At 43.5% G+C, this 27,215-nt stretch overlaps 1 protein-coding gene across 1 annotated transcript in view; it reads right to left on the reverse strand.

Moving 5' to 3' along the window:
• The window catches only part of MFN2 (mitofusin 2), a 383,353-nt gene extending 356,379 nt beyond the window's left edge, over window positions 1–26,974 (reverse strand). Inside the window, exon 1 of the mRNA XM_069609906.1 lies at window positions 26,892–26,974. The gene's annotated coding sequence lies outside the window, so the exon portion shown is untranslated. The remainder of the gene's footprint in view (window positions 1–26,891) is intronic.
• Window positions 26,975–27,215: the final 241 nt, after the last annotated feature.

The raw sequence follows: 27,215 nt of genomic DNA on the forward strand, positions 1-27,215 counted from the left end.
CAAGGATTTGAATGGCCACATACCGAAATCACCAAAAAAGGCCTTGGCACTGGGGGGAAAACCCATGGCAGTTAAAGGGTTAATGGACCAAGTCCTCAGGCCTTATTCCTCTTTCTGAAGGGCTTATATCAATGACATAATCATTCAAAGTAGGACATACGAAGAACATCTACCCTAATGAGCAGAGCTTTGAGGAAAGCCAGGCTCACAACCAATCCGAAAAAGTGTCACTTAGCCCAATCCACAGTTAAATATCTTGGAGTTTTTGTTGACAATGGACTGGTGCAACCTCAGAATGAAAACGTGCAAGCTGTACAGGAAACTCCAGTACCCAGAAGCAAGAAAGATCCAAGAGCCTTTTTGGCTCTAGTGGAGTACTATATGAGGTTTATCCCCGGATATTCTTCCATCAGATCTTGTTTCACTAATAAACTCAAGAAAGCAGAACCCAAAGTGGAGAGATGATGATCAGCTTGACAAACTAAAAAACATTCTGTGCAATGAACCAGTTTTGAAGGTGGCAGACTTTAGTTCACTTTACAGACAGACGCGTTACATGTCGGGTTGGGGGCTGTCCCTTCACACATTCACGATGACATAGAACACCCCATTGTTTTCATCAGTAGTAAACTGTTTCCCCGCAAAAAGAACTATGCCACTACTGAATTGGAGGCATTGGCTATAAAGTGGGCAGTGTCATATCTTAAATACTAACTCACTGCCAGGAAATTTAGATTGGTCAAAGATCACTCTCCATTGACATGGATGAGCCTGCGCAAGGACACCAATGCACGGGTCATGCGCTGGTTCTTAGATATGCAGCCCTATTGTTTCACGCTAAAACACTGAAAAGGAAGAGAACAGGGAAATGTAGACTTCATTTCCCAAGAGAGGCTGAGAATACCAGCAGCATTAGGGCAAAGGTTTGTAATGAATCTAATGGTGTCATCACTCCGTTCCGACAGTGCCCTCTCCCCATGTGGCAACGGGAAGGCAACCGCTACCCAATCCTGGCTCTGGGGGCGTATATATGAGGGAGGATCACATGGGGGGGAGGAGTACCAGAGCACCATCGTATAAGGCATGGTATTCCCCTTCCTCTCTTGAGGATACCCCATCTATACCCAATGCCTTAATACCATGTGGTTTCATCTCCCCTCATCCACCTAGGAAGGGTACTGTAAACCATCTGACATATGTGCATCTTTTGAAACAAAAAGATGGTTATTACAACAAGCCATTACACACTTTGGCATTGAGGAGACATCCCCCCTAGAGGAAGACAAATACTGTCTTTCATTCCACGGAGTCCTCCCATTCCCCTGGGCCTTTTCTCCTCCCAGGTGATCCTCCTGCAGAACACCACCCCCAAAGTCAGGATCGGATAGCATCTACCTTTCCCTGGCCACATGGGAGGGGACTTTAGTGAGGAGTCAGTAGGATTCATCACAGAATGCAAAACACATTAAAGAAAAGCCCTGGCAGGAGAGTGTACCAGTCAGGGACTGTGTTCAAGTAAACACAAGAAATCATTAATTTAAAGTGTGTGCAGAGCACACGTGGGAACAGACCTGGGAGGAGAACAGCAGGCGAAGTAAAAACTGCAACGTGTGCGCGTTTAAAGAAAAGCACTGGCAGTATACCAAGCAATTGCAAGTGTGTTTATCTGGCTAAATCCTGGTAGGGAAACACACCAGGCAAAGACAAACTGAATAATGTGCAAGGAATTCATCAGCTAAAAGGGGCTTGAGAAGGATATATGAAGACTAGACTAAAGCTGCGTGAAACCAAGGAAACAAGGAGTGTAAACCTGGCCCGAGAGTGCACCAGGTATCCTAACAAGATGAAGAAAATGAGCCAGGTTGTTTTTTTGGAACAGTTGCATTTTGAATTAAGAGAAATTCAAGAAACTGATATATATCTGAACATACCACAGAGGGAAGAGAAATGCAGGGGAAGAGAGCCGCCCTCTGGAATAAGTTGTGTTGGAGATACACATTTTTCTTTTGAACATTTACAAACCACTGAAGGCTAAAGATATATGCCTTTTCACCTTAAGAGTTCATTTTGTTCAAGTGTGAGGGTCAGAATAATAACTTGCACACAGGATGGTTTTGGCTTCGGACATTCTGACATTGACAGGCCCTTAGTTTTGGTTTTAGGTAGGGAAACACCTCTAGTGCAGGGACAGAGAGGCATCTTCCCAACCCCTTTTATTTGAATAAAAGTCTTTGATTAAAATTATGACCCCCTTAGAGTTTCATTCCTGGCTCCTCGCAACTCTTAGAACATTAATTTTTCAACCAAAACACTCTTAAACAAGTTGTCTCCTTTACCATTTCAGCAGCTTTTAGCTTCCCCAAGTAATTCTCTATGCATATTTACCTTAAATCCTTAAAATGTTGCCTCTAAAACCACAGTGATACAGATCACAACCCGTTCCCTTTTTCAAGCAACACATTAAAAAACCTAATAACCAACATAGAGTGAGGTACTCAATACATAAGCACAGAATGCATAATAACAGTAAGATATCCAAAGGTAGAAACGTACACTAGGAATATATAAGTAAAATGCATATGCTATTTTAGGAGCTTTAAAACTTAAGCAAATTCACAAAAGTAAACAAATCCCTTAAAATTCAAAGGTGTTACAAATCCAAAGAGTGTTCTTAAAAATGGCACCCCCTAGCTAAACAGATAGTCAATACATTGTATACTTGCAAGTAATTAGTTTAAAAGTTTCGAAGTTTACGTCTTCTCCTTGAGGTCAACGGGACAAATTCTGTAGAAAGGTTGCAGGTTTAGTTGAAAGCAAGATATCGATTACCAGCAAGTTAAAAGAAGAAGGGCTACAACATTTTCATTGCCCATAGCATGCTCTCAATGGAGGAGATATCCAATTCCGAGCTCTTTATTGGGAGTTTCTGCAACATGAATCTATTAACTCAAACTTCATTAGCCGTTTTCACATCCATTAGCCTTGCTAAAGTGGGTTAGTTGGTCATTTTATAGCAGGTTTTGGGAGTGATAATCTCCCTTGTTTATGTGAATAAGGAATAAAAAAGCGTCAACCAAAAGAAAGTGTTAGAAAAATGCATATTGCGAAATTCACAGAACAAAAAAAGCGTATCAGAAATGAATAGTTGCCTGATCCAAGGATTCTGAATGAGGGACGAGTGCTAATGAAGGGTCCACTTCTCAAACGCTTTCAAACTAATACTAACATAGCTATTAGGATTTAAAAAAAGGGGGGGGAAGATTTGGTATTTACTTTGCCTGTGTACCCGGATCTGATGCACCCCCATTGCTTGACTCTGAATAAGTAGACTTAACATGTGTTAAACTCATTAGCCTGCATTGCTTGTACAGAGCACGCACTGCCTAGCCAAATAGTGCCTGTAACGCTTACCTATAACTGCCTCACAGACCCGGCGGCCCTTCCTCTCTAATCTCGGTAACATGCTACCACGCTGGTCCTCCCTAAGGTCACTGCTCTCCTCATTACAAGTACTACTCTCAGTGTGGTCAATTACCAGGTCGTCACACCTACCACCTCCTAATTTAGCTGCACCTAGCTCCTTGCACACCTCATCCATGGCCACCTCTCACAGATCTCCTGATACTTACCAAAGTACTACACCTCAATACCACAACATCTACCTCAACGATCCGGCCCTATGGCTCGACCATTTCGCCAAAAAACCCTCACCCAACCAACCATGTCCTATCACTCTTAGAATATATGCAAAGAAGAGTGCCACCATGTAGCAGCAGTGGTCTGACCCAGAAGTGACACACCAGGGGGGTCAAAAAGAATCTGTAGGTTACAATAAAACAAGATCCTGGTGCATCAGTAGGTTGGCCCATATAGGGTATAAATGAATTAGAATTGTTTATCTGGTCCAAAACCTGTATAACTAGTGTAATTTATACATATTACATGCGGTAAAAAGTAGAAGTCATTCCTTCACAAATGAGACATAAGCATTATGGAAAATGCAAAGTAAAAGCTTTATGTCAAAAAAAAACCAAGAATAACATACATGGTGAGGTCTAACATGTACAAACATATAAAACATATAAAATCAGTGATATAAATGGTACATACAATTATTTGGTGTAGATTCATTAACAAAATGAGAACACTTAGTGGGGAACATTAACATAAATTTGTTCTTCGTCACTTTTGGATTACAAATAAAGTCTTAACAAGTGAAAGTATAGAATTAAAAAGACAATTGTGTTACTGGTAAACTGTGTTCTTAATAGTTGATCATAAGGAAAACAAATGCCCCTTATTGTTGTACAATTGTAATAAAACAAATGAATTAGTTGTTTTTATATCCCAAAATCAAAAAGTTATTATATATTGGGCTTGGGTCTTAGAAACCAAAGATTAGGATCTAGACTTATGGGTAAGAAGGGACACCCCATGTACCCGAGCCCATACCTCAAAACTCATACGCACAGCCCGCCTCCACAAATGGCCACCTCACCCACGCCCCATCACCCTCAAACCATCACAGCTTCATCAAGCAACGTTGGTTTAATTAAAGCTGCCTTGATGAACGCAAGATCCCTAGCTGCGCACGCTCTGGACATTGCTGATCTTATCAAAACTCAGGAACTCGACTTCATCGCCATCTCCGAGACCTGGCTGCACGCGGCTTCCGGCCCGGCACTCTCATTGGCCATCCCCACTGATTACTCCATCATCAGATGTGATTGCACCTTGAGAGGTGGAGGAATTGCTTTCATCGCTAGAAACTCATTAGAACCATCCCAAGCACAAAGGTGGAAACTGCAGAGGTACTCTCCGTCAAGCTCGGACTCTCAGCTAACCAAACGGCTACCATCCACCTAATATACAGACCCCCTGGTCCACCCACATCCTTTGTGGATGATATCTCTACGTTAGTACTCAACAATGCTAAATCCAACTCCCAAACCATAATTCTTGGCGACCTCAATCTAGGACACCAAGACCCTAATGATCCTGCGGCCCTCGACCTAGCTAATACCTTAACAGATTTAGGTTTCACTCACCACATACAGGAACCTACCCACATTAAAGGGCGGTCCCTTGACTGGCTTAGTGACACCAATTGCAATATTAGCGTAATCTCCAACGCCCCTACCTTGTGGTCTGACCACCATGTCATCACCTTCAGCATCGAAGCAGCCCCACCACCCAGGCCTTTGGTCGCCCCAGCAACCCTCACTAGAAATAAAAAGAACATTACGACAGAAAAACTACTCCCCCCTTATCCTTCCCACACTAAATAACGCTCCTGACACTTGCTCAGACCCCACCAAACTAGCCGACATGTATAACCAGTCACTGCTTGCAGCCATCAACTCTATCGCCCCGCTCAAACTGAAGAAACCCAAACAACGAGCACACCTTAACTCGTGGTTTACTCCCCAGTTTAGAGCGTTACGCAAAGAGAAACGCACAGCAGAGTCACGCTGGAGAAGTCACCACTCCGACGCCCACAAGGACAGTCTTCTGATAGCCACCCTTAACTATAAAGAAGCTGTACTCCAGGCAAAAAAAGATTCTTATAATAACCGCATTATGTCAGCGCATGGCACAGCACGGACTTTGCCTTAAGGATAAGACTGAGCTCTTACTTTTAGGATCAAATCATCGGCTCAACAAACTAGACCAAACCTACAAGTCCTTCATTATTGACGGCAATGACATTAAAGTCTCCAAAGATACTAAGACGCTAGAGGTCTATCTTGACTCCTCGCTTTCTCTGAACAGACAAATAAATGCAGTTAGGTCAGCTTCGGCCTATACCTGCAAACTTATCACTGCCTGTAGACCCTTCCTAAATTCCACCAACTGTATCACACTCGCCAGAACTCTTGTTATGGCCAAAATCGACTACTGTAGTGCTCTCTACCTAGGGACCAGTCAGTCTAACCTTAATAAATTGAAAACTGTACAAAATAATGCCTTAAGGGCAGCCATAAACATCCCGAGACGCTCTCATATCTCCTCCGTCAGATCGGAATTACACTGGCTCCCGGTAAAACAGAGAATTGCCCATAAAACCCTAGCTTTGACTCACAAATGTCTGAGCAACAACGCCCCACCTTACCTGTCTGTTCGCTTCTCATGCCACACCTCCACTCGACCTACCAGAGCAGCCCAAACTCACAGCCTCATCGTGCCTAGATACAAACTCCAAAAAGCTGGTGGGGTGAGCTTCCCCGTCCTGGCCTCCAAACTCTGGAACACCTTGCCCACACCTATCGGAATTGAACCATCATTCCACTCCTTCAAGAACAATGCTAGACTCATGAGACCTTGACACAGTCCAGACTCCATGTGGGGTACAGGACTGAATATACATTTTCTCTCTGCTCTGTCCCTGTATTATACGCTGTTAATGGTACCCCTCGGTACATGTATATATGCTGTATATTTCTGTAACTCACTGTAACTACTGCTCTTTGTAACATGTTTAAGAGTATGTACATGTATATATGCTGTATATTTTTGTAACTTCTGTAACTACTGCTTTTTGTAACATGTTTAAGAGTATGCGCCCGGTTGCCCCTGGGCCTGGTTTTGTGCGCTTTATAAATAAAATAAAATAAAAAAAATAAAAAAATCAAGGGCTACAGCCAACAACCAGAAAAAATGCTGAAAATGCTCCAAAGGCCATGCCTATATATATATATATATATAAACAGAAAAAAGATTGTGAATATACTAAAAGATTCAATACAGACATCACTAAGTAAAAGAATAAATGATCAACAGCAAATTATTCTTAGATCACATGAATATTTTCCAATTAGCCTAATCACATAACTTCTGTAGATTCGGGTTGCAAAACAGAATGCGCAAAAAGATTAAATTCAGAAGTTGAATGTCTCCGTCAGAGGCTTTGACAAGGTTTCACTACTTCAAGGACAAATGTTAGCAATTTACAGTTGGGTTCACTTATGTGTTATTTCTAGTGACATGATTTGATATTTTTTTACTCATGTTGCTTTTATGCTAAATTATAAGTTTCGCTAATTTGTGCTGTGTGTGTTCAAAGTACATCAGGCTGCATAGACATGCAAGGTTAGAAACAACTGGGAGCTTGGAGCTATTTAGCGCCTTGTTAGCTTGAAACAATTAACATGGAGTACTTTAGAATGTTAACAAAGACAAATTAGGACACATCTAGTACACATTTAAGTATAAAGGGTCATACATAATGGGCAAAAAGTGTGTATCTCCAGTGGAAGTTAGATTTGTGGTGCACTGGGTTTTCGCTCCTGGTTCCCCAGAAGTAGCTCCTGCCTACTGGGTAATGCCTGACCGCCAGGAGCTGGTTTTAGCTTCTGCTCATCGAATCCCAATTTGGAAACCCGCCTACTCCTCTTGCCCCTTCTCCCATTTTCCCCCACATTTCCCCCATCTCTCTGCACGGCTGTAACCTTGATGTTCCCTTTGATGCCTCTTTCTCGTTTTCTGTCCACATCCCTTATATCACTCGCTCCCATCGCTTTCCCGTTCAGTATTCATAAAGCTCGTCCCTTTCTTACTTTCAGCACCACCAAAATTTCTCATGTCCACCTTGGTTTTCGCGCATCTCGATTACTGTTCTGCTCTTTTGGTGGGTATTTTAGCCTCTACACATGCTTCCCTTCGCTCCATTATCGATTCACCTCTTTGCACCCTTTTTCTTCTCTATTCCAGCTCTTCCTTTACTACTTCAGTTCAATCCATTTCTTGGCTCTCCTTTCAATCCTGCCTACTCTTTCATTTGTTATGTATAGTCTATAAAGCTACACATGCACTTACCCCCCCTTACCTCTCCTCTAATATCGGACGACTCATTTACTTGCTCCCAAACACAGGGACGCCCTATGTCTTTCCATTTGCTCCTTCTCCACGCTGTACATTTTGCGTTCCTCTCTCAAAGCTAACTTATTCTCTTCTCAAATGTAATTATTTTCCATCCCTTTGGGTTTATGCATTGCTGCTACATCATTTTGTAGCGCTTTACTACTTGTTCAGCTCTTTGGCGAAAGCGCTTTATAAATTACAAATTTCAAGCTTTCTCAAGATTACTCTTTCTAGTGAGCACCTCACATTTTGACTTTGCAATATTTTTTCATTTGGGGACACCCCAGTTTCTCACTGAGAATATGTACCAACTGTCTGTACTGCATTAGCTTCTGAAATGGAGGGTTGCCTTATTCTTTGATAGTTTAGGTTAAGTATTTCTATTGACTATGCATGTATTTTCAGTTTAGTATTCAGGATTGCAGATTTCCCTTGCTGTTAAGTCTGTCAACATCTGTTCTGTTCCTTAGTTTGTCCAGTTTACCCAGATATAGGTCCCATTCAAGTTAAATTTACTACAGTTTATTTCAACCAAATCAGTAGATGGGTCAATTTTTGGTGCTAGTTTTTTTTTATATTTATTTTTTAATTATTTCTGTGTGATCCCCTTTTAAGATGCTTTCTCTTATGGTCCGCGTTAGGTGATTACACTTTGGGATATACATATTTACAGTTATTGCATTTACAGTTGTACATAGTTCAATTGTTTGTTTACTTTCAATTCACATACTCCAGCACACTTGTACGGGGTTTGTACTTGCCCGTTTACCTCATCTCCTGGGGCACCCCTGATGATTCCATGTTCCACTCATGTATACAAGACTCTCCATTGCTGTTCTAGTGAGACTGTTGATGAAGCTGTGGAAGAGGAGGGCCTCAATGTATAATAAATACTTATGGAAACTTACCTGGTGTCCGGCCTGATGAAGACATAACAGTTTTGGCGACGAGTTGAACCCCTTGAGGCCCTTGTGCTTTTTGCCGGCTCGTGGCCACAGAGCTCTCCTTATGCATCGTCTTGGTTTTGAGGGCGGGCGTATCCTCAAAAGTCACTCAGAACTTCCCATTGCTGCCCCTGGTGCTGGGAAAAGAGAGGAGGCACCCAACCCCTGTGAAACCATCTTAAAGAAGATGGATAAACATTTTGAAAAGAAGGTCAGCATGATCTTGCAGCGTTATCATTTTAGCACCAGGGACCAGGGCAAAGATGAATCCATTGAGGACTTTGTCACTGCACTAGAAAGCTAGCAAATCGATGGAACTTTGTCCAATCGTACAACGAGAGACTAAGATATCAATTTATGTTGCAAGTGAAGGAGAATAAAATCAGAGAAGAAATCTGGGCCAAGGGGGATCCTAGTTTGTCACAGACAGCGCCAAAAGATTAGAGTGCATGCTAGCCTGTCTTAAAGAATTACAGTGTAAGGAACACAAAGACTACAGTAATACAGTGGGCACACCCAAAAATAAGAAACCACCCGTGGTTAAAAAGAAAACATTCATTTCAAAGGCACCCCCTCCCAAGAAAGAAGAACATGGGGAGGACCAAGATCGTAAGGAAACACAATATACATCTGGTACAGCTCTTCCTGCCAGGAGGTGCTTTCATTGTGGGAGCGTCTCCGACTTTGCAAACCATGCTGAGTGTCCGGGACACAATTCGATTCGCAACAAATGCATCAGGAGAAGGCATTACTCTCTGTGCTGCAAAAACTTCTTTCAAAAGGGTATCCGAAAAGTTACAGAATTTGTTGAATGCGATAATGTGGAAAAAACATGTACTGATGAGGACCGTTATGGTGTACGTTTGTCTGTGAGTGAGGTTGGGCCTTCCAAAGGAGTGGATAAGAAACTTCATGCTATAGTTATAGTGAATAGCGTTGGTGTAAGCATACTCATCGACTCTGGCTCAGTCTATACAATTATAAATTGAGAACCTGGCAACATAAGTTTGCAAGTACAAGTTTGCGTTTTCCTCACTTAAACACCAGTGCTTATGGTGGTGTTCACATCGGAAAGGTAGGTTGCTTTATAACCACACTAGAGTGTTGACAGAGACAGACTAAGGCAAAGGCAAGCGAATAGGTCTTAGAAAAAGGGGTGTGCCTATTGGGGCGGTACCAACAGAGAGACATGGGCATTGTGATTGATCCTAAGGTGCCTGGCAACATAGATGCTATATCCAGCTCATTTGCTGCCAACCCAGGGACGCATTTGATGAGGTCTTCAAAGAATCCTTGGGGTGTTCACACATACAAAATAAGACTTAAGAAAGTTAACTTTCCACTAGTGGGTAAGTTGAGGTGTGTTCCACTTGCCTTGCGTGATGAAGTATCAAGAGAAATCAAGAGGCTGGAGTCCGAAGATATAATTAAGGATGTGGAGGCATCCAAATGGTGCTCCCCAGTTGTTGTAGTTAGGGAGGGCAATGGAAGTATCCGTTTGTGTTTCGAATGAAGCACTTAATAGATGTGTGATAGTGGACAGGTTTCCCTTACCCAATATTGGAAAATTTATTAGACTCACAGCAGATACCAGCATGTATTGGTACACCCAGATTCGTTGGAACTCTGGACATTTATACCTCACGAGGGAACATATAGATTCAAAAGAATGCCCTTTGGTCTCATCTCTGCGGTCAGGGGCGGGGCAGCAATCACTGCACCCCACTAAACTGACCCACCCCTCCAATTACTCTCATCGCACCTCCATTAGGCGTCTCATTGTACTGTATTATTTAGCCATGTCATGTTATCCATTTCGTACCACAAGGGTACAGCACAACTAACGCCAGAAGGCAACTTGGCGCTACATGATTTCCAGAAAAGCTACATTAGCACAACTCCAACTCTCAAAAAAGCAGAGTCTTCAGTGAACGTCGAAGCTGCAGATGCACCACAGTAGACCGCAGTGCAATAGGCAGGCAAGGCATTCCACAGTTTGGCAGCTGCCGCTGAAAATAAATACATAAATAAATAAAAATAAAAAATAAAAATCAGCCACCAATTCCGACGTAGCGAGATCTGGGCAGAGAAATTGGAAATCAGTCTCCATCGCGGAGGGAATGGCCGGGTACATTCGGGTGGAACTTATGCTGCAAATATTCCGGTCCCACCTCGTTAAAAGCCTGATGAACTAGGCACATAGCTTTGAAGTGCACCCATTTAGCCACTTGGAGCCAATGAAGGCCACAGAGAAACGGGGAGATGTAGTCCCTAAGTGGGGTATTGGTTACCAACCACGCCACAGCATTCTGCAGAATCTGTAGGGGTTGATGCAAAAAAGCAGGTTGTGCCATATACAAAGAGTTGCAGAAATCGATCTGACTAAGGACCAAGGCTGTAACAACCGAGGTACGAAGGGGCTGGGGAATGAGCTGCAAAACCATTCTAAGAATCTTCAGCTGAAAATGTCCGGCTTGACAGACTGAACCGATCTGAGTAGCCATAGACAGGGTTGCAGAGAATGTGACACTCAGATTTCTGACAGCTGCAACAGGGACAGGACCAAAAGAAGAAGCCCAAAAGGTGGGAGTCTAAAACATAGCTTGAGAGGCAGAACCAACCACCATGACCTCAGATTTACCTCTATTCAATTTGACCAAATTGCTACTCATCCATCTTCCCACGCCCTCCAGACAGCCCTTAAGCTGAGTAGCATGGGAAAGGTAGATCAGATCAAGGCGAACTTGATCCGAGTTTCATCCGCATAACACCTGCAGCCGTGGGAGTGGTTAAGAGCAACAAGCTGTTGAATGTAGATATTGAACAGGGGTGGGGGCGAAAAGGCAGAGCCATGAGGAATGCCCGAGGTCTGATACACCACAGAAGAATAAAAAGGATGGAGAAAGAGAGAGCGGTTTGAAAGAAAGGAACGAATTCAAGATAGAACCACACCAGAAATCCCAGCTGCAGAGAGTCGACTGAGCAGGATGGAGTGGTCAACAGTGTCCAACGCGGCTGACAGGTCTAAAAGAATGAAGGCTGCCACTCCACCCTGATCAGAAATAAGGGGCAGATCATCCAGCACGGATACCAATACTGTCTCGGTGCCCTGACCAGGCCGAAACCCTGACTGGAAAGCATCAAAAAGGCCACAGTCTTCACAAAACCTCCCCAAGATGGGGGCAACCAATGACTCCAACTTCATTAAAAAAGGAGTAATATGGGATGGAAGTTAGCTGGGGTCAGAGGATCCAGGGAGGGCTTCTTAAGTAGCGGAATGACCAAGGCATGTTTCAGATCTGAAGGAATCTCGCCTATGAGAGTTATGAGAGAGTTCTTGCAAATAATGTCAAAGCATAAAGCGTCTTTGTTCCATCCAGCCACCAATGGAGTTGTTGAAAGATTTAACAGGGCACTCATACAGAGTATCCGTATGTCAATTCAGGAGGTCCTGAGGAGGAGGAAGGCAGCCGCATTCGTCTGTCCCCCGTGGCTGAGAAGAATGATATTTCTGGATTGGGATGAGAGGGCCCATTAGATATAGAGTGCTCTCCAAATGTGAAGCCATGAAGGAGAGGTACGATTGTGAGAAGAAGACTTGTCTCACCAGAGTTTAAGATGGTTATGCAGACCTTGTGGTGTTGTCAAAGGGGAAAGTACATTTTCAGGACCACTGAGGGTGAGAAGAGTAATGGATGATGCTCTTCTGCTAGAGGACAGCAAAACTTGGAACAAAAGTGTGATTGCAGTAAAACCTTCAGTTTGATGTGAGCAATTAAGGAGGATGGCGTGTTAAAGGATTACTGTTTTGGTTGTGTATATCTTCCTCATTGATTGCATTTGTGTATATTGTGATTAATTTGGCAATGTCATCACTGCTTCCATGGGGGGGGGGGGGGAGTCTCCCCTCACATGGCCGGGACGAGGCAGATGCTTCCTCATCCAAACCCTGGGGGTGGCTATTTTGAGGGCGGATTGCAGAGGGGAGGATGACCCTCTTGGAGGTAAGGGTAACTTGCCAGATAGAACTTGATATTCCCCTTACAAATCCCAAGTTAATAACCAAGACCCAAATCCCCAAGCATCGATGGTCTACGGTAATGTGAAAAGGAACTGCCCCAGTATTAACTTTAGTAAAGATCTAAAACCTTCCTCATCAACCCCCTACAACCTCACCTTTCCCGTGAGGAAGGGCCTCTAATACTCAAGACCTTATTGGCCTTTTGTCATCTGTTTGTTGACTCTGGTAGAGGAAATCAAGAAACCTCTTCCCCATATTCTTTAGGTCAAACCCCCATCTATGACCCAGAGACATAAAGCTCCAATAAACCCCCTTTTGCTTCTGAGATACCTTTTTGTGGAAATGTCCTCTCATGTAAAACCAGAAAAACTCTGTCACATGAAATCCATGGACTCAACCTACCATAATCCCTGAAGTACTGAGACAAAGAGGATGAAGGAGTCGGATCAAGGTCTACAGAATCACCTGTGCGCGGGACATTTACACTGCTGAGGGTAGCGGTGCAGGAGAAGATGTTGGCTCCTATGCTAAGGCTTTCGAGTGCAGGAAACATGTAACGGTGTGGCATAGCAGATGAGTCTGCCGAAGCAGAAGGAAATAGCAGTGCGCAAGCAGGTGGTGACGTTGAGACAAAAATAAATAAATAAATGAGTTCCTGGGCGCTCACCCACTAGAAGAGGCAGTGTTCTCCATACCGGGACCTCATGGGAAGCAGGCATGTGACCGCAAAGCCGTGAGAAAAGCAGGAAGGACGTCTACACAATCCAGAATGGGAAGCGAGCGGAAAAGCCACACTGCAGAAGCGTGAAGACTGGAGACGCGGAGCGAACTGGCGAGTCAACCCAAAGCCTTCTGGCGACCATGCCAATGACAATTTGAATGTTATGAGGTTGCTAAAACAAACTACAAGAAACTTGTTTGAATACAGAAAATGCAAAGTACAGATTCAAGCCCCACTAAGATACGGATGTATGAGATGCAAGTGTGGAGCAAAGTTTAAACGAACATTACCACAGACAGATATACTGAATCAAGAACGGTATATGTAGTTTTGGTGATACAGAGGAACGTTGAAACTCATAAGTATCCTGGAAAGTGAAGGATACCAGGCAAACGAACCACAAGAGAAGTCTTGGCAGGAGAGTACACCAGGCAGCTGGAATGAGTCGTGGCAGGGTAGTACACCAGGCGAGTTGCAAAGACACTGCCTAACAGGAACATTGTGAATCCAGGATACACACAAAAGGCACTGTTAGTAAAATAGATATTGCCGTCCCATTTCAAATCCAGGGGAAGGGTACCACACTCTGGGTCCCAAGGTCTTTCACTTGGAGAATATTTTTGTTGGGCGCTATTTTTACTCTCAGTTGTGAACACATTTTTGCCAATATCAAGTTGAAGACATTTCCTTTCACACTTTATTGTTTTGTTTGTAGTGTGAGGGTCAGGATAGGAAGTTTTGGACACAAGGATGGTTTCTCAGTTATTGACACCCTGACACAGACATATTCTTACTTTAGAAGTTTAGGTAGGGAAACTCCTCTTTAGAATACGGTCAGAGGGGCATTTTCCCATCCCATTATCATTTACATAAAAGTCTTTAACCAAAGCATGACTACTTTGTGTCCGGCTTTCATTTGAGTGGGATCTGACTCAGTTGACACAAGCTGGGGAGAGTAAACGCTAGCCCCACAGTTTTTACATCTGGAAAAGAGCAAATTAACCTCACCTCTCCTACCAGCGGGTCATATACCCAAGGAACCAAGACAGGGTTCAGTTCCCCAACACCTGTACCTGGAGAAAGATCTAGAGAGGTCCCTTTTTCTACCAGTGGGCTGGAACCTACAGAAGGATCACGAGAGCCCCTTCACCACCTGGACCAAAGAGTAGGAGTCTGGTTTCTCCCTTTGACCTCCCAAGCCATTTTCCCCACTAGGCAAAATGTGGAGAACAACACTTATAACCTTTTCTTTCCCCACAAATACCAAATTCCTAGTCGGGACAAAATACTCTTTTCCCTAGAGTTTAAGGTAGAAATCCCTGCCAGCTCAGTTATGTATCTTTTGCCCCTGGGTGAAGCTAAAGGAAAGGGGAGGTTAAAGGTGTTGCCTCTTTTGTCCAGAGGGGAGGAAATATAAATTGCTTTTTTGAACTTGTTTTACAATCCGATACAGATTGACAGGGGTAAGCTAGTAGGACTCTTGGTGCATGTAACCCCATGGGAATCTCTGTCCCAGTCTGATAGAGGAAGGGAGATGGAGAGAACCCAGGGAAGCAAACTGATGGGAAGCGGGACCAGGAATGTTGTTTGTGTGCATCGAAGCTGGAGACAGAAAAAATGTGTCTAGCATTGTGGTGCTGGACTGCTCTTGTGGGTGGGACAAGACTAATAAGCAAATTGATATTTCTCCTCTGTGAAGGGTGCAGTGAGCTGAACCGTGGTTGTAGACCTTCCCGAGTGGAAGAAATTCCATAGAACATAGTAGTTGACCCATGTTCTCAGAAGATGAGCTCCCACGCTCCTTTTATTATTTAATCAATTGGAAGTCTGTGTGAGAAAGCTTCACAATATGTCAATGTCTTTTTGGCACCTTATTTAATACAACTTTCCCCTTATTTGGGGGACACTAAACATTCTACTAGGTTTGGAGAAACTAAAAAGGACCAAGGGCTCCTGGTTACTTTAGATGTAGTCTCACTGTATACATGTATTAAAAATTCTCTGGTGCAAAATCTGTGAGGTATTTAAGATATTGTCATCTTCATATTATGAACAGATACATTTGATAACTACATTATTTGACTACATCTTTAAAAATAAAATGTTCTTATACAGCGGGCCATACAGCCAACACCTTTGAGGAACTTCAATGCAAGCACAATTTGCTCTTTTGCATGCTAATCAGGCCATGGGGTGATTGAATATAATATTATGAAGAAGTCTAAATTCAAACGTTTCCATGGCTTGATGCAGTTGAGGTGTTATATTGACAATATCTTTTTAGTACGGTCATGTACATCCGCAGAGTTTATAAAAATGATGTCTATGCTGAATGACAACAATGTTAATATCAAGCTCACAATTAATTTCTCAAACAGCTCCATTTAATTTTTAGATCTTAAAATTGCAGGAATACTTGCCGCTAAGAAGCACGAAGTAGAAAATGCTTTCCAAACCTATATCAACTGATGTGTTCTGCATGCATCAAGTGCACTTCCCTAAGCGACCATCAAACCAAAGGTTTTTTATGCGATGGTAAGATATCGCAGGAACTGTTCAGATGATCAGTCATTCAAAAGAATGGCAAATATCATAAGGCCACAGTCTATACAGATCAAATCATTGAGGTTGTGTATACATTCTTGCAAATGGATAGGTCCACACTACTGCAGGAGAGACCAAACAAACAAGTATCACGCAGGTTACGAACAAATAACCTCTACGTTGTATTACTAAACATTCATCTGACCAGACTGTGGTATGTCATTTCTTACAAAAACAGTGCCCAAGGATCTAGAATTGCTATGCAACAGATCACTCTACATTTCACAGAATACCTAATTTGAGAGGTTTTTTTTAAAAAGGCTATTAGTAGCACATAACTGGAGAACCTGTCACAGTGTATTTTCCCACGTGGAAAGTGTAGTATATGTAATTTTGCTCCACATACTAACCCTTTAAGTGCCATGGGTTTTTTTTTTTCCCCCAGTGCCAAGGCTTTTTTTGGTGATTTTGGTATGTCGCCATTCGATGCCTTGTAACATTTTTGTTACATGAGATATCTCGGCCAAATTTGGCCCCTTTTTTCCCCACATGTAGGCGGTCGTAACGCCACCCAGGAAGCCTAGGGGGGTGAGAGAAAATAACCAAAAAGGGCAAAAATGTTGTGTTTTTTCAAAAAATGGCAATACAATGATGTGCAAAGAAGCCTGTGGTTTTTTCCTTGTAAGAGCTAGGAACAAATGGTTTGCTGTGCTGAATTCCCCAATTTCCTGGCTTTCAGGAACAGGTTGAGTGGAAACAAAAAATTATTTTGATGTGGTTATCAACCGTTTTGTGAAAGGTAGGCGATTTTGGCCATTTTTGCCAATTGGATATGCATGGACCGAATGGAAGAAAAGCGTAGGAAAGCCGAATTGGATGACAGAAAGGCATACATGTCTGAAAAGTAGACAAAATTCCAAGTTTAGGAAGGGGGGATTTGCGCAGGTTGGGCAACAACTAGGTAGGGGAAAATGCCATAGTGGGGAAAAAGCGGGAAAATGAGCCCAAAAAAAGTATGTGGTGGACATGGTTGGCTTGGTACGGAAATGGCTTCTATGAATTTTGAGAAAAACAATGCTCCGCTACATTACCCCGACTCTTGCAGTTAGGAAAGCACACATTTTTTGTAGTGTTTCACAAAACAAGAAATACCACAAGCCAAACACTGAGCCATGGTACACAGGAGTTTTATGCTTACAGCCTGAACAAACACACTTAGCATGTGTAAATCAGGAAAACCAGTGTGGTGAGGAATGGCAAGCATACATTTTTTGAAAGAGCACAGGCAGGCCTTTTTAAGGGTAGGTGTCTTGTGCAGGTTACAAAAGTGTATGGTGCCTAAAGCAGACACTAAATCTAGGGCACAATTGGGGAATTAAAGGGTTGTGTGACAAAGGGCACAAGCAAATAGGTCAAAATGTTATGAAAACCACACAAACACAACGAATGTCATACCTTCCAGCGTTCCCATACGTGTCCCGATGAAAACAGTACCTCATGTGTGGGTGCACCTACCTGGGCACCAAGGGAAAAGCCGAACACGCCCCTCACCCCAAGTCTTGGGCACACCATACAGATATGGGCATGGGGTGTCCAAGCCACCAAGGAAAACAGGGAATCCCATGCATTTCTGAAACTAAGACACCTGTGGGAATCCTCAGAGGTCTGACTTGCGCAAATCGGCCCAGAATGTATTACCCAGAAACCCCAGCAAATTCCAAAATGTGGCAAACAAAAGAAAACACATTTTCTGCACATTTCACTCGGCTCACCCGCCGAAACACGCCGCCAACAACACATGGCCTACCGTCTCGCGTTCCCACAGGTGTCCCAATGAAAACGGTACCTCACATGTGTGGGTGTACCTACCTGGAAGGCGTATGCTATATGCAGGACAATTCCATTCCAGCTTGAACATGGGGAAACATATATATACAAAGCCCCTAATACTTTAGTTATTGTGGTGGCTGGCAAGGCCCGATGGAACCTATTTGGCATTGACACTTTAAGGCACCTTTATTTGTTTATTTGAATGGGTTTTGACAAACCTTTACAAAAAGAATTCAAATAGAACATCCACTTACAAAACAGATTTAACAATTAGGACAATTCATCATAATCAAAATGTTTTAAAAAGTTAAAAACCAATGATAAACACAACATTCACACAAGAACCTTTCACTAAAACAACATAGATAAAAAGTTTAAATACATTCATTAAAAACGTAAGAACTGCTAACTTCAAGAAAACTGATTTTCCATGCAACATGGTCCACCATAAAAGTTCCAAGTGGACCCATTCTGGACAATTTACAGATTTACTGAAATGTTTGATGTGCTGAAGTCTCAGAGCGATACAATAGTGAGGCACTGTTTCTTTTCTGAAATACAGTTACAAAAACTACAAAAGGACTTGCACTCAAGTTGCCCTTCCCTCATACATACAATTTGATTGGTGAGAAGTACATTCATTCTAAAACGCATACAATGATTAGGTAGTTTTTGTTATTAGGGAAACAGAAGTACATTCATTCTAAAACGCATACAATGGTTACGTAGTTTTTGTTATTAGGGAAACAGCAAAGATATGATTCAACATTCCCCATTTCTTTCAGGGATGAGATAATCTGCTTATATAGGCGAGAGCTCATTGAGGCATTAATAATATTGGCTCAATTATTGCGTTCAATCATTTTCAGTTCTATTATTTTATTTATTATATAGCGCTGCAGCCCGCGGGCATCTTTTCATCGTAATTTTCGATGGGTTTTCATACAAGTATTTATTTTACCGAAAAAACTCATCGGAATGGATCTTTTTTTATTTTGCCTATTTGTTTAACTATTCCCTCCCGATCCCTTATATACACTTTCACAACCCCCCTATACATTTTGATAAAAAATACTTCTATAAAAACCGATCAAAATTACAACAGTCGATGAAAGAATGTTATACCTTATATTCTTTGCTTTATTTGTATTCGTTAATAAAGTTTCTACCAAGATACCCAAAGGATCCAATTTAGACAAACAATCCTGATGGAGTTCATAGATCTATCCTTTTTTTCGTGTTACCTTTACGAACCCCTTCGTATCTAATTGCACTCATAGGAACACATTTCGGAAGGAAATAGAAAACCGAACGCCATAATAAAGCTTCCAGAGTACATAATTCAGACAAAATCCAATCGGGAACAAGTTCCAAACCATAGCTAAGCTTAGGCAAAACCATTGCCATGTAAAATCTGTGGGTCAGTATAAAAGAAAATGTACCATAGTTCACATCGACTTTTTTCAATTGTCTGGCTAAAATCAAGGTTTTCTCCCCTCACATACTTCATATAAAAACACGTCTTGTATTTGGTAATAATTGGGAAACCTAAATATACCAAGGGAGATTTCGTTTGCAGTTTAGTTCTGCCAAGTGACTAAGAGGAAGCGTTTATAGGATTGTGTTTACTTAGCTGTAAAATGATTGTGTTAGCGGGATTTATACAAAGGTTAGTAATCTCCATAGATTGTTTCGAAGGCCACTAATAACCTCTGCAGACCTATAGGAGTATGGTCAATTAGAAGAAAATCGTCAGCATAAGCTGCCCATACAATTTTTGACCCCTCTCACCTTTAGTGGAACAAAAGAAGCTGCGGAGAGAGGAACTCCCACATCAGCTACACAGATGTTAAAAAGGCAGGAGCCAGTATTCATCTCTGCCCGAGTCCATTTGCCGTGGGGATGGAAGGGATAACAAGCCTTCATTGTTAATCCTTACTTGGATACAAGACCCCTCATGTAGGTAAATAATAATACTCAACATGACCAGTTCCATCCTTCTCCTCCTGTGTGTGTACAACCCCTAAATCCAGCATTGGGACCTGGGATCCCTAGATTATGTTCAGTAGTCTCATTCTCTTTGTGCACCAAGTCGCTCTCGCCCCCTGTTGGAGATATCCCATCACCCTTGACCAGGAATCCCCGATGGTCCCCTTGTATCGAGTAGGAAACCCATTCTAGGGCTGCGAAGTTCTACATCTTACCCACCCATTCATGTCCCTAGGGCGAGGGGTCTTTCGATTTCCACTTCTGCGCCAGGGTAAGTGCTGCCGCCATCAGCACGATTACATAAACCTTCAGTTCGGCTTTGGTGGGTAAATCCTCTAAGTGAGCCCCCGTCCCCAGCATGTTCCCCCTGACTTTTACTCCTTCCATCAGCTAGTTGCTCCTGCGGCAGTCCCGGGCTGCTGCTGGCCCCTCGTTGAAGATAGGCGCACTACAAGACCCGCTGCACCTTGAGGGATATTGAAGCCACCTCGATAAAAAAGAAACATTTTGCACAATAAAATTGGAAAAGGTGTTTAAAATTACTTTCTACTACTGTGCATGGAGACTGCGCCGCCTGGCAATTTTTTTCATATTGAGGAAGCTACCTGTAGCCTTAACAGCCTTGGGCTTTTTCCACCTGGTGCCTGCTTTTTGAATTTGCCGAGGCACCCGCAAGATGGCCGCTGCGTTTTTCCTCTCCTGTTAATGCATTGTTTCCTAGCTGCCTCACCTCTACCCTGCATCCTGATTGGCTTTGAAGTCCTCTAAACAGCCAACTGGGGACCGGCATGCTTTATCCAGCCCCCTTACCAAGGCCCACTCCTAAGTCCCCTGTCTGCTCCCTGTCCGATTCCAGAATGCTACATGAGTCTATTGCCACAACCCGACCCTCCCTGAGGTCGCTACCCCACTCAACTAGGAAACTGGAATACCAAGACTCTCTTAGCTCACTCACTGTGGGTTAGTTCTCTCCTTCTGATTGTCCTTTTACCCTTATTGTGTCCTTCACTCCCTTCTCTGCTTGTTCTCACAGTTCTCCCTGCTATGCTCTCAAATGCACTTGTTTCTGCACTCACCTCTAACTTCTGTTTCATACTATGATGCTATACCTACTGTGCTTTAGCATTTAACTTTGAAAGTCAAATTTGGGTGTCGTTTTGCATTTAACTTTGATAGTCAAATTTGGGTGGTGTTTTTGCATTTAACTTTGGCCACTGATTGTAGCCCGCTAGCCCCTTGACTGTTCCTTACTGCTGTTCTTGCATACTCCTCCCCCTACCTCCTCTCTCTACTCACTCACCCATGGAGCTTTATGTCTCTCCTATCTACTCGCGCTTTCTGTCTCTCCTATCTAGTCCAACTGCTTCTCTATCAACTATCCTTCCCTTCTCACTAAGTCTGAGAAGAAGTATAAAAAGGGTATGTTGGCCTCCAACCCAGGTCTCCCCGTTGCTGATGCCTCTTCCAGACAGACCCTCACCGACATCCTCTTTGTCGTTCCTTCACCAGATCTATGGACCCCTCATATGATCTCTGTACTCTGTCCTTTCTCCTCCTCCCATTAATGGTGGCACCCGCTGGGAAGTCCTCATGGATTTCGACTCCTCCAGAGTCATCAATAATGTCTACCTAAATGGTACTGTCATGCTCCAAGGCCCTCAGGCCAATCTCCTCCTTTTCCATAGGCGGTTCCCTCGCCACATCAACTTCCTTTCATCTACGGCTATCCCCTCCTCCTCCCTTACTACCTTGCCCTCTCTTCCCTCATCCTCCGTCCCACTTCTTGCTCCCTCCACACCTCCGCAGGGCGTACCTCTGATTTGTACACCTCCTCGGAAGGTCTTTAAGGCTGGCAACCTTCTTCATCTTGCCACTCTCAACTCTCGCTTTGCTGTCAGACACTCCTCTGACATCTGCCACCTCTTGGAAGAACTGGACCTTGATGTCCTCGGTTTTACATAGAGATGGTTCACGGCCAGCTCTGTCATAAGCTTTGACACTCACCTCCCTGATGGCTACAAGATCCTCTCCGCGCCCAGACCAACCTGGCCCGTAGGGGGTGTAGCCCTGATCTTTCCTGAGTGGATTCCTGCCACTATCATTTCTACTCAGATTTACTCCTCTTTCGAATGCCTTGCCTGCAGTCTCTTTCTTTGTTTGTTTCTTTCTGTTACGATCGTTTCAGCACAGTATGATCCCCGGCATGGGTTTAAAGGAAACACGTGGCACATCGGATTTCAATATAATCGTTCCACTTTTATAACTATTGACCGCCCTTAGTTCCACCGCACGATCTGACACAGTAGATATCCATGTTGAGGCACTCAAATGCCTGTTTCATTGGGTACTATGGGAGAATATGTACTGGCATGTTTCAAAACTATGCTCAACACAGAACTTTCTTGCATCGGATTGATTAATGCACGATTCCAAAGAAACGACAATTTCAATACGCACTCTATCCGCACGTGATGACTGCGTGCAAGCGTCTGCCCATTACTTTTTTACCGATAGAACTCGCGTTGCTGAGATTAATGCACGATCAAGCAAATACGACACAGACGGTTTTACCCGCACTTGATTATCGCATTCATGCGCCTGCCCACTACTTTACTTTCTAGCAAGAAACAGTAGGTAACACAGCGCCTTCGTTTTTTCCATTTTTCTCTAGTTGGGAGTGATCACAAAATTATGTTTTGCCCGTGTTGCACACATTCACTTTCCCTACCGGGTTTCCCAACAAGACTTGAGTGATTCTAACATTAGGTTAAGAATTTTTTTACTAATGTATCATAAAGGGTCATAAACCATAGAGCACCATCATTGACACAGGCCCTTTTTGTTGCACCCGTTTGGCTCATCTACAGAGAAACAGGATCCTTCGCCACCACCATCTCTTCATAGATGGGTCTTAAACAAGAAAGTACTTCCCACTAGTCTGAAGCGAACTTCTACCGCAGTAAATAAAATCTGACAGTAAGCATTTACACTGATGCCAAGTGATCCGGCCACGGCCGGAAAGTTCACATGAGCAAGGTGCGAACTACCAAAAGTTTACACCTTTCTCATGCGAACACACTTACATACTACGGGGGCTGCAGGGGTTTCCCCCACTCACTATACTGAAGAGTATAGTGAGTGGGGTGTTGCGGGGACACCCCCGCAGTCTTTTTAAAAAAAAATGTTTTACTTAACTGCAATGCTACCACCAAAGATTCGAACCTTTGGTGGTAGCATTTTTCGGTCGTTTTGTACGGTCGGACCTTTTTTTTCAGTCCGATCGTACAAAACATTTACACCAGTGTTCCAACATGGACACTGTCTGTTTTGGCTCATGTGAACATCTAATAAGATTATTTTCAATCACGTTCTATTGAGGTCATATATCGTTCTAACACACACATCGACTGTCATTCTTTTTTGACAGATACCCCACGGACAAGGACAACACCTCATCCCCCCCATCCTGAAGAAGGCCACTCTCATTAGAGCTTCAAGAAATAGCTTTATCTGGCCGAAACATTACAGTGTCGACAACCCCCTTGTTGTAATGTTCAGTGTTCAATGTGACACTGTATTTTTTGTACTCCAGAAATGCATCACACGCTGGAAAGCACATTTTTGTATATGTCACAAATATATTATATTGTATATTATATTGTCAGAAATGATAAGAAATGTGTACTATACGAGTTCAATCCTTTGGATTGAATTGGATAGCACATATTGGTACTACCATTTTATGAGAAATTGATAAGATGTCCGGTGTTTGGGTCATAATGTACTTCACTAAAAATGTATATGTATAAAAAGCAACCTAGGGTCAAAGACTTTGTTGACCCCACAGTGAATGTCCTGTTGTATATTATGAGTGTGCAGTAATACATCATAGAACTTTAAACGTGATCTCGCACCCTGATTACTTGTGGGATACTATTGTAGACTCCTCCCACCTACCCACCAAAACCCATAGTAATTCAAATACAAAAGGTTCCAATGTAGGCCGACATCTGTTAGTACAATCAGCAGTGGTAGACCGTCATTAATGGGCAACAGGACGCAAGTCACCCATCATGCAGGGGCAGTAATTACTTTCTTTTATACTTTCTCTTTTTATTAAAACTGATGGACAGCAAAGTCCATTAAAGTGCCAACTTGTGACTGCAGAGAGATAGGGCCTCTGTTTGGTGCCCTCCCCACAGGAGGGTCTGCAGTTACCAGGACATGCAAGCAGTAGGTCGTACAAGGGAAAATGACTATAGGAGGACATGAAGGTGTCTATTTACATGATCTCATCAGGGCCGGCCCGAGGAATGGGCAGTCTGTGCCGTCACCCCAAAGCCCATGCTTTGGGGGGGCCACAGCCACCAGCTGCAGCAAGTATACTAAGTTATAGGGGCTGCCATGCTTCCAGGGAAAGGGCTCTTTTTTGTGCCCATGTTAGCGAGGTCATCCTGCAACGGTATTCTAGACACAAACAACCCACTTGTTCCACCTCACCAACAGCACATCAGACCACATGGGGCCTCACAGTCAGGGCGTATCACGCTCTTTGTTTTAGCACAGCATTTAAAGTGGAAGCTCTTTATAAGTAATGGTCCATTTAAGAAGCACTGTTTTGGACAAGGCTTTCAAAATTGTTAACCATTATGCTAGTTTTCATGTGTTCGCTTTTTGGTGCGTCATGTTTATTATTTTGTAGGATGTCAATTTCACTCGCATCACATGAAGAATGTCGTTGTGAAACGATGCAAAACGCCCAGGTTACCTTTTCACATTATCTTTAGTTACGAGTCTAAGGGCCTCATTACGAGAACGGCGGTAGCCATGGACCTATTAGCTCCATGGCCGCCACCGTTCCGGGCTCTATTACCGGGTTACTGCAATGGGGACTTACGGTTTACACCGAGATGGGACGACGGGGTAATTCCTCCATGCAGGAACCCATCCCCATTCCCATTTGAGGCCCCGTAGGGCTCAATGGGAATGGGTAGGGAGGTAATAACGGGCAGATTACATCTTGCCCGGTATTGCCTCCCTATTCCCCTCGCGGGACCCGGAAAACATGGCTGGTTTTACCAGGCGTGGGAAGCTTGTAATCGGCGCTCCCGGAATGAAGGGGGCCGGTACAGCACCGGCCCCCTTCATTCCAGGAGCGCCAGGGTCGTAATGAGGCCCTAAGTCTTGAAAGGAAGTCTACATGCCATCTTTTATCCTTTCGCTAAATTGCATTCCAGTATTTGTAGTCTTCAAGGGAAAATAAAAACAGTTGTCCGCTTTCTGTTCAACACATATTTATAAGTATTTCTGAAGTACTTTAATGATGAGCTGTGTACTTTGCAGTTTGATTCCCGCGGATATTAAAGACTCATTTTGTGACATTTTCTGTGACGTAAATAAGGGGGCCACGCACACATTTTCTGCTGACCATAGCCCTGCAAATCTTAGGGCTGGCCCTGCTCTTGTCAAGATACGGGACTAAGAGAGAGATAAGTGTCAAACACTTGCCTCCCTCCTCCTGTGAGTAGGAGCTGGAGAAACAAGGTGCTGAGCAAAGAAACCAGGAAGAAGGCACTGTTAAAAAAAAGTGTGCACGAGAGGAGGATGTCCGAGCAGTAAAACTAATGTAAAAGAACTTTTGACATCAGAGCAACGCGGGCCAGAACATGCGCACACAGCAACATAAATGCGTGTTTTATATAGCAGCATTTAGGGGATAAATTGCATCCCAGCAGCATGAAAACGTGTTTTACAGGGCGATGCTGGCATGCATTGGGCAAGGAGGGCATGAAAATCAGTTTTAAAGAGCAATGCCGCTATATATTGTTGGGCACTGGGCTAGCAGCATGAAGATGGTGTAGCACTGGCATACATTGTTCACAGGCATAATGATCTGCTCGGGCACAGAAGTACGTGGCAACAATGACATATACTGGGCATTGTCAGCATAATCCGTTTCACCGTGGAAGTGTAGGCATATATTGAACACTAGCAGCAAGAAGATGGGTCAGTGCTGGCATATTGTGTTGACGGCCCTCAGGGTATGCTTTAGACATAACCTGATGGAAGGGGGGGGGGCTGCACTGGCACATATTGTTGTGGGAGGTCTCCCACATGTTCTTTTGACATTACTTAATGCTCCTGTGAACTATTGGTATTGCGGTACCTATTTGAACTCATACGTTGCCCAACAAACCTGATTGTGAATTGTATGTCTTTTTCCAGTTTTTCAAAATTACGTGCTCTTTCAAAACACTGTTTGAAGGGTGAACCCCCTTCAATAATTCCCTGCGATTCTTTTCGGGATCACTTGTTGCCTTCGTGTGGTTAGATTCAAGAAACATATTTCCCCTACGAGTTAACGTTACATACGTTTTGGGCGAACACACTCTACGAACCGCGGTTTGTAGAGCTGGAATTACCATTTACACATACACCATGGAACGGAAAGTTGCAATTAGAAAGCTAGAACTAGGGCAGCACGTACGCGGTCACCAGCAGCAGTGACACGACTCTCAACGGAATAATAGCTGTAGTTTACAGAAGCGTTAGATAGAAAGCTGGGTATGGTGCACACTGACTGGCCACTTCACAAGGCTGACTACAACACAAATACGCCCACGGACAGCTGTCAAATAATACCTACGAGTCTGCCAAGGTACACTGTCCCAAAAAGCCCAAAGCCAAACACCATCTTCAATGGATAGAGCTACCGTTGGAAAACATCAAAACTCGCAACCTTCCAACGTTGGTCGGTTTACAAACGAATGCACTCAAATACGCGTGGAGTAGGGCACGAGATACTGAAGGGTTAGGGGGGTAAAGACCCGTATCATCCCTGATCTCTTTCCCGTTGTCCCTATCTCTTCCCTTTGTACTCATTCCGGGGATCCTGCCTTCTCGCTTAATTCTATCTGTCTCGCCCCCCTCCCAAATCTCGCAGTGTGCTCCTACGTCTCCCTTCCCTTCTTTCGTTTCTCACCTTCACCTTCCCAGCCTCTGCAAGCGTAAGCCGTCACAGGGCGGCGCCTGGACGCCAAATACGTCATCACGATGCAAACAGGGAAACTGGTAGTAGAGGAGAGACTGAGAAAGGACAAGAGCAGCACTGTTTTAGAGACAAAAGATTACGATAACGACTTGACACTACGTTGTTATTCTTCAAACAAAATCCACAGTTAAACAACTGAGGTGATGTTTTAGTAACTAAATGGAAGTAAAAAGATTTTAAAAAAACGGGTTCAATTGTTGTCACTCGAATCAAACAAGCAAGGTAATGACATTTGCCAACATTCTGTGACCAAAA

Source organism: Ambystoma mexicanum, chromosome 8, assembly GCF_040938575.1.
Source record: "Ambystoma mexicanum isolate Mex_15411 chromosome 8, UKY_AmexF1_1, whole genome shotgun sequence".
NCBI lineage: Eukaryota > Metazoa > Chordata > Amphibia > Caudata > Ambystomatidae > Ambystoma > Ambystoma mexicanum.